The sequence below is a fragment of the Manacus vitellinus genome, unplaced genomic scaffold (assembly GCF_001715985.3).
Source record: "Manacus vitellinus isolate BGI_N305 unplaced genomic scaffold, ASM171598v3 scaffold_25_pilon, whole genome shotgun sequence".
Taxonomy (NCBI): Eukaryota; Metazoa; Chordata; class Aves; order Passeriformes; family Pipridae; genus Manacus; species Manacus vitellinus.
In genome coordinates this window covers 6,335,714-6,345,346 of record NW_021939882.1, presented here as the reverse complement: position 1 = coordinate 6,345,346, position 9,633 = coordinate 6,335,714, and positions in this window count along the sequence as shown.

The window sequence follows — 9,633 nt, the reverse complement described above, 5'->3', positions numbered from 1 at the left end:
CCATCCCCTGCTCCTCTGCCAAGTGCTGCTTCATGACCTGTTTATTCCGAGTGTAAATGTGTGCACTGTGTAACTGCTGTTAGTTTGTACTGCGTTTGCCTGTTAAAATGTGGTGTTAAGTGAATATTGATTTCTAAGCATAGGTTAACAGTCTGCAATCAATTGTGTGCAAGAGTTGCCTCATCAGCCAGCCTACACTTTTGAATAGCCAGAAACTCAGCTCAAAACAGCTCCTCCATGCACATGTATAGTGCCCATTGCTCATCCTGAGAGGGAACAGGCCTGAACAGTGCTATACACACCCAAACAAGATTACAGTCCTGAACAGAGGCAGAACAGGTGAGTATTCTTTTTATCCTGTGCTTTATCTGTTGCCAGGGAAGCACCAGCTAGGTTCCCAGTCACTGTCAGACACGTTATTACAGAATCTTACACTGTCACGTGTATCAGAGTAATTATCCTTCTGCAGGGGTAATATTTCCATTTCCACTTCTACTCTCCTGTTTACTTCCTGGGTAGGTAGAACAAGGAAATCACTGCATGGAGCAGAATGATCTCCTCTGTCACACAGAGAAGCAATATGTTATTTCCGTGCAGTAGGAACAAATACCATGTCTTTTTAAAAAACAGGAGTACTAATGCTGGTATTTCTCATTACCTACTGAAATATGGCTATTTGGAGCAAGAGACAGCACTAGAATGTTTGCTACCATTGTTTAATAAAAACAGAGTCCATGTAACAACAATATAGTATCTACATTAGACCATCCTCCATGTGGTGGGACTAGAAATGTGTCAAGACTCCTGACTGTAATGTAATAGCATCTGTCATCTCAGAATTTAATGGAGAGCAACAGTGAAGAAGAAAATGTTGTTCTTTGCAGTATTCCACACATCAGAGAGAATATTTGTGAGTATAATGGAGTAGATTTCCCTGAGCTGTCTGTACCACACACACTGGTACACAATGTACTGCATTGACCATCTACTCATCTGCACTGGGATCTTTCCTCTTTCCCAGCTTCAGTGCTCTAAGACAGGTTGGTGGTGAAAAAGGAATGAGCATTTTGTTGTTCATGTTTAGGGCACTGTGGACCTCTAGCCCTTTAGCCCTGCTAAGAAGGTTATTGATGGCAATTGCAGTCTCCTGTCATGTCCTGGATTACACCACAGGAAAATACTTGACAAATCCTGAGACAAATCCTGCTCTGGACTGAAATTAAAGCAAAAAGCGTCAGTTTGGTTTTTTTCCAAGTGTCCTGCATCCCTTTCACATGCATGTTTATAATCACAGCTGCCTCTTAGGCTTGTTCATCAATAACTGCAAGCGAAATTCACCTCTAACTACGCTTGCATTCACAGGTACTCTCACTGCTGGGAGTACAAACCCATTTTCTCTTAGACTTTTCTGACTACCTGATCTCCAAATATCACAGTTTTTCAACTACACAGCATTTATGCATGCATAAGTATAACTGCTACTAGAAATATCATGCCAGTATCAGTATCAAGTCAATTCTGTTAGCACCACCAATGTTCCAAGACTGGCACAGTTACCTAAACCCAGTTCTTACTGACCACACAAGAGGGCAGTTTACAACCCCCCCTCAGCTTCTGTTCCCAGAAAGTGGAATACAGCATCCTGTGAGCACATGTGGTCTCACAAAATATAATCCACAAAATACAAAAATAATCCAATAAAGATTCTCTATCCAGACAGTCTTAATATTGAGCTCTCAGCAACCATATATGAAAAGGGAACCCTCTAATTGTTGTAATGTAGATATTATTTTTTAAAGAGTAAAATAATGTGAAGTCTCACTAATAAAATTTATCTTGCAACTCTAGAAGTCTCCTGCCTTCCTTTGCATTTAATAGAAGCTACACTCCTTGTCTCCACTGCTGGTGGCTCTATGGGAAAGAAATTTAAAGAACAGAGTTAGAATCTCTTACAAAGCAATCTTAACAACTTTTACAAACGGTATCCTGTCAGGTACTTCAGATGTTGCTTCTAGAACTCTGGTAGAGCTTTAGATTCCTTAACACAGTCTAATGTAGCATTTACAAAGGGCATCCATATAATCCTCTAGCAGGGAGCTCAGGCAACTGTATTGTTGTGACAAGTGAGAGAAGCAACGCACATTTCTTGCCCGAGGTCACAAGCAAGGTGAAGACAGAGATAAGCCTTGAATTTGGAAGTCCAAAGTTATGGTGTCCTTGCCTCATTAAAATCATTCCCACTGCCTTCAAGGAGTGCCTGTGTTTCAGTAAGAGTCAAGCGGCTGCAGTTTTACTTTTGAAAGGGGGAACAATGTGTTGTTGCAGAAGAGGAAAAGCCAAGCCTTGCTTCAAACTGATTCCTGGCTACAGATCCCTGGCACACCTCTCCAAATCTGTTGACAATAAAAGGTAACTTTCAGTAGACAGGAAAACACTACAGGTTCAGCATCTGTATAGAATGAAAGTGTCTTTTTCAATACATCCTAAAAATCGCATCACTATTTGCCAAAATGGTAGACAGCTTGACACGGGAGTAAAAAGGAGAGTTGCCAAAGTAATCTTTGAGGTGTCCATGAACCAGACAAAGCTTTTGGGAACAACAGTGGAGAAAGAGGAAGCCAACCAGCACTGCTGAGCTCCACGGGATCGCTCAGCGCTGCTATGGAATCACAGCCCGCAGCTATTCCACAGCTGCTTCCCCCGTCGAGACAGATCCCGGTAAATACGATCAGAGGCTAATCACTTCTACCCCGGGGATTTTGTGGCCGAACCTTTCTTCATTTGAGGGAGGGTCGGTTGAGGCTGAGCTTGGTTAGTCTCTAATGGAAGCTCTTCTGATAGGTGATTAGCTCTCCTCCAGGAAGTGACTTGGTGTTTGGGTTTCTTGCAAACCCCAGGGTTAGCAGAGGTCAGGGGATGCTGCACTTTCTCCAAGTGCCTTCATGAAAATAGCCCCACATACTTTCCATTTACAGCTGATCACCTCCATTATCCCCAAGCTAGGAGGAGATGATCAGCAATTGTTAAGTGCTTGAATCAGACTAATAGCTCACTGCTAATTCCCCCAGTAATGGGAATCTAAATTCCTGGTAAACAAACTGACTGCTTTTCACACACAGGGACGAATGCCAAAAGCCTAATATTAGAGCTCTGGAACTAAAGCTTTTAGAGCAATCCTGTCCACTCAAAGATATTTAATGACATTATGTACTAAATAATTAGAAAATGAAGGCCCGCTTGGAATCAATGGGTTACTGTCTAATTAAGATGACAAAGGGGCTCTACCCTTTTTTAAACAAGTTTATACTAAAACGGTGTACCTGATAAATGGTGCTGATAACTATGTCTTTACCTTTGGGCAGAACAAGCAGACATTAAGCTAGCACAAAATAATGGTGTGATTTTTGGCTCATCTTTTTTCCCCTTGGTCTCTCCTGTTTTCCCGTAAGGCATGTGATTCAGCTGTTCCTCCCCCCATCAAATGACAAAATTTATTAAGCAGCATTCAAATCACTTATCCTGATGGAGATAAAACCATCTTTGCCTTTTGCTTTATTGTATGGCCACAATCACAGAGTTCACACCACAAGATGCTTGAAGAGCTGAGAGGTGTGGACTGGAGCTTCTAGAAGCACTTTGCAAGAAGAACTGCTAGTGAGCTTTTGAGCACAGGAGAAGATTATCTACACACAGAGAGAACTGTAAAAAGACTGAGAAATGTTCTACTGATAATATGGCTGAATTAAAATTAATTAATAAATCATATGACATCCTTATCTTCGACCTGGAGAGACATGGGTTTGAAGGGTGGACTAATCAGTGGATAAGGAATTGGCAGCCAGGGTTGTGGTCAATGGCTCTGTGTCCAGCAGGGCGAACAAAGTGCCACTGTACTCTCCTCCCTTTCACTTTTTTTCCCCACCAGACTAGCACTTAAATTGCTTTTTCTTCTGTTTAAGTTTGCCCATTAGATACTGTCATTATAGGTCACTGAGCCCCACTGCAAGAAACTGGAATTTCTTTAACCATCTGCACGCAGTTACTTGTTCTCCAGCTTTCCAAACCATCAGCTTTTTCTTTTTTTTCCGTCTCCCTGAAGAATCTTTTGATTAACTGAAGTCAATTTTGCTAAGTGCTAGTGGCTCTAAGAAGCTTGTTTTGTCAGTGATCCCCAGAGCTCCATTATGTTTTCAGGGCTACAAAACAGGAATTGCTCTGTCTTTCTGTAGAAATGTAAGATTAGCAGCTAATTCTTCCAGCCTCAAGCTCTTTGCATTTCACACCCATCATTCCAAATCAGGGTATGTGCATTTGTTATGACAGTTCTAGCAGAAATTAGCTAAGAGATTTCCCATCTTTTTCTCAATTTCAATCCATTCTTGTGCAAAATTTTTAATGCACAAGGAATCCAGATCCACAAATACATTACTCAACTGATTGCTATTCTAGTCCCAACTGGGAGCTGCAGTGGTATCACAACAGAAGGACTGTTGTGCACTGAACACTTCATTCTTAATATGCAAGTACAAATCACAGTGTAAAGGGAACTAAAACAGAACTACAGATCACAGAGCAAATGCCAGTTTTATGAACATTTTCAGCACAGAAAGGCCCTTAGGCAGAGAAAGATTATGACTTGTCATGAAGCAATTTACTAAAACGTTGGGAGTAATATCTGAGCTATTTTATTCACACTGTGTAGGACATGACATCCCCCCTACAGGGTTGAAATGCTAACATTAGGAGCTCAAGGTTGGCCTGTCTTCTCGAGCATCATCGAGTTCCAGCTTCCAGCTGGTAAATCAGATACAATAAAATGGTAACAAAATGGAGATTATGAGTTGATCAATTTACTAGATTATTTTTCATTTGTTTTTGATTGATCTCAGTTAGTAGATGTCACCAGGAGCCCTGCTATTACTCATGATAGCATAGTATTGCTCAGGTATCCACCTAAGTCTGTATTTTAATTCAGGTTTTCAAGCATGAATTTTTCAATTCAGATTCCAGTTGACTGTGCTGAGGTATTTCCAAGACTGAGTCTAACACACTGTTTTATTTTTTCTTCTTGAGATATCTTCTGTGGTTTAGTTCTGATTATATCTTCAATCAGTGATGCCACATAGAAACAAGTAAAAATGATCTGCACGCTTGCTAACCTAATAATTCACTTCTGCTTTTGGGTTAAAAGTTCATATAATCTGTCTAACAGGAGACTGAAGAAATTCTCCACGAGACTGTTTTTTCCTCCCAACTGCTCAGTGCCAACCACTGCAATTCAGGACTCACAGAATCACAAAATTGGTCAGGTTGGAAGGGACTGCAGTGGGTCATCTGGTCCCACCTCCCTGCTCAAGCAGGCTCATCCCAGAGCACATGGCACAGCATTGTGTCCAGATGGCTCTGGAATATTTCCAGTGAGGGAGACTCTCAAATAGTACTCAATGAAAAAAACAACAACATTTTAAACACAGAGCAAGGGAAAGTAGCTTCCTGCAGCACCTGTCACTGAAGATTCTACAGAAGTAAAAACATAGTTTTTCCTCAGACTCACAACCTTCTCCCAAAGGAAATAAATGAGCAAACACATGCCTGGCAACAGCCACGTATGCTCATGATGAGCTTCTGCAAACTAGTGTCTTTAACTTGTTAAGTGATGTAAAAAACCGTGCATTTTAATTTTTCAGATGTTGAAATCAATATTTCCCTATCTCAGAATTGGTGTTTGTAATTTTGGCAAATTGGAAGGGGCAATAATCAGATTGTCCCTTCCAATCTAGCAATGTTTTTAGCTTGATTTAAGTCCTTTACATATGACCTAAAACATACAAAATGAACCATTTGTCCTGAGGCCTTCATAGCCCACCTTTATCTCAATTTACACCTTTCTTGGCAGCCACAAATCAGTCAAAGGAGCTAATAATCCATGGGGAAGGAATGCTTAGAGAAGCACTCAGTCACTGAACCAGCTCTGGACAGGCTTCTCAGCAACGTAAGTCCTGGATGCACAGGCAGAAATGTAGACAGCAGAAAGATAAACTTGCTTTACACAGTATTTAAATGCGAAGTCGATCCTTTACATGGTCTGTTTTGCACAGACTGAGCTAATCTGGACAAAATCTGAAATAAAAGGACACATTTCATAACACAAACAAGTGGATGGCTTCAAGCAGGGGGCTCTTTTTCAGCCTAATGCAGATGTCAGTTAATTAGAGTAGAAGGTTATATCATTAGCAGCCAAATCGATATAAAAGGAATTAAGAGCTTGAATAGCGAGCTCCCCTGCTTTCCAGCACAGCACCCGGGGCTGTATTTAGCCAAAATTCAATACACATTAGTGGACAATCACTGTAGTCTTGTATGGGGATGTCTTCTTGAAATACTTTAATTGGACTCTCTAGTGTTATCAGCGCTAAACAAGATGTCAGATTAATGTAGAAGCCTTCCCAGATGGGACCAGCAGCCCACAGCCTGGAGAAGCCACATTTACTTCTATTAAAACCTCACTGGTTTTCCAACATGTATTAATAATATTATTTTCACAGTTACCTTAAGAAAGAGTGACTGAAAAGCATCTTTACATGCAGCTGCTCCATCCTGTAAAACTCAGCCACCTCCACACTGGCAACAGCAGATCCACCCCTTTTTGCCATTTCAGTCCCAGGCTTCATTACTCAAGAGCCCCTCAGTCACACAGTTTTGACCCTGAATTTAACACCTCTGCAGAGAATACAAATCTATATTGAAACAGGCAAATGTAAAACACTCAACTGACAACTCCTGTAGCTGGTGAGATTTGATATGGCAACCTTACAAAAAGCACACCCTTCTCACGACAAAAATTTAAACCCCACCCCATTCTGTATGTTCCCTAAGTAAAACTGCAACACTGCCTTGGTCCCCTAAGTAGGAAGTTGAATTTTACCTTTAAAGGCAGCACACAGCAGCTACACTACAAATTTCCTGCACAACAGAGTGGATGTGGCAAAACAAAGCCAAATGTTTCCACTGAAATGTTTTATCTAACAAGATCATAAACAAGTAGATCTACAAGAGGACAGCACTGAAAGAAATGGGGCTCGTGTTCACATTCCACAGTTGTGTACAACGTAGGGCTTTGACATTTCAAGCAGAATAGAGGATAACATTAACTATATCTAAAATGCCACACGATATTTAGTTTAAATATTCTCTGACAGAAATTTAAATTCCATAACTGACCAGGAACAGGCAGCACTGCAGCTAGTACTACCTGGCACTATAATCTGACAAGAGTGGTTACAACATCCATGTGCTAAGGGAGATTGGAATCTGGAAGACAAACAACCACAGTGACATGGAATTTTCATTATTTCTGTTTAGATGGGTAAGCAGGACACCATGGAACATTAGAGCAGACTGAGAAACACATTAACTTTTTATTGTTTAAAGGTTGTTTCAAGACCTATATTCTTAAAATACATACATCTCTACCCCTCCTATAACCCCCCATTCCTAGGAGTTTATTGTAGGACCTTATTATATAGTTTATTTTCTCACATTTCACTTAAGCATAAAAAGGAGAGTGATAATTGATAATTCCCTCCCCTTTTCTCACACCAAATCTCCATTCTTTCATGCTTAAAAAGGACACAAAGTTTGCCTCTATAATTCAGTGTCTTCAACCAAAAGCCTTTTTGAAATTGGTAACTGCTTGTGCAAAAGTATTCACACTACATCACAACTTATAACTTTGGATTACAACTACTACTACACACTTTCAGTTGGTTTAATATCCTGTACACAAAATCTTTGGATACTGCAGTCTATCCAAACTTTTAAAAATCTGTCCCATTGTCAAACCCTGCACAATTCTTAACGATTTTATTTCTAATAGCCTGTCATCTCAAAGTACATACTCTTTCACCAAGTATATTTCACCAGCCTTAACTTTATCTGTGGGGTTAACAGAGTAAATTAAAAGAGTGACTTCATGGTCAAAACCATCAGAAAGATTTCACAAGGAAAGCCTCATACTGGGAAACAGAAAACATGAGGAGTCATTCAAGATCTGGGGAGAATATATGAATTACTATGTAATATAAAGCAGAAAGAGTTGTTTTCCATTGGACTTTTTGAACTCAGTGTACTGAAGAGAATCTCTGAATAAGCAAAATGTTCCAAAAGTAAAGGATCAGCAGTGCTCACTGCACAAGGTGACTGTCAGGAAGAGATTTCACTTAGAAAAAAATTACAGCGTAGTCTAGGAAGAAAACTGACGTTCATTCACTGCATGGCACCTTGTTGCTGAAGGTATTGCTGAATTAACACCCAGCTACTACTGGTTTTTAAAAGTATGCCCCTGAAAAATGCATTGCAAAGATCAGCTGCCCCTTAAGCAACTTCTAGGGAACACAAAGTGCACAATTGCCCAACAACATAAACATGCAGCACTGTCAATCTGCTGCTGACAAGCAGCACGTTCACCCAAATTTTCTCAATTCAAAAACTTTAAAAAACCCTCCAAAACCAAACCAAAGAAAACTCAACCCAACCCAACCAACGAAAAAACCCCAAACAAAATCACAGAGGGGAAAAAAAAAGAATGACAAATCCTTCTAGGGAACCATAGAAGCATTTTAATAGAGAACACGCTATGATACAATAAATTATATTGAGGAAGTGTCATGGCTATCAATAACTGTCTATCAATCCACAAAATACATGGACACAAGGAATCAGATTACAGCTTATGGGTCCATTACTGACTTTTGTAGCGTTTGTTAAAAGTGCTTTTTAAATAACAGTACCTCAGGTTCTTCACACAGGCCACCAGAATTTACTGCTTTTGCATGTACAGTCCAAAAAAACAACTCAGCTCAGTAAAAATTCTTAAGGTTATATCAATGCAATCTGTGTAACTTTCAAATGTTATATCACTTTCATACCATGTCCTGGAAAAAACATGAAGCTGTTATTTCTCCCCAGTAATAAATCATCTAAGCAATGCAGTACTTTCTGTAATGGAAGAGCTACACACTGTATCTTCCATTACCTTCTGGTTTAATTAAATGTTCCTTGAATAAATCTTGTGCTTACACTCTCATGACATGCTACCAGTGCTGACTTCTCCATTTATAAACTGTCTGGATTCAGTCCAGTCATCCCTGCTTATTGTACCTGTCACTCACAGAAAACTCCAGGCTCTCAGGCTCAGTCTTCCTTGGACTTTCTTTGCTAGTTATTAATTCTATATGTCTGTAGAAGTGAATTAATCACGTGAGCTACGTACCAACAAACCTCTTTTAGCTTGCTTCTTTGGAGTGGCCAAGAGGCTGAAGGAGGACAGGACACCAAAATTTCCTGAAGTGAAACTACTAGGAGAAATTCAATTTACTAAGCAGGAGCACAGGCACTTGATTTAGGTTCAGCTTTCAATTAGACAGAAAGCATGAAAAGCCTCCTCTTCACCTTTGAATACAGAATCTTCTTACTCATCTCCCCCAGCAGCACAACAGCAGTGTGGGAAGATGACTTCAGACAAGTTAGAGCAATTTTAAAATCCAAGAATCCTTCAAATGGCTATACATTCCCAGCCCACTGAAACACCAAAGTGATTTAAGCTTTGCTTTTAGTGATAACAGACAAGAGGAG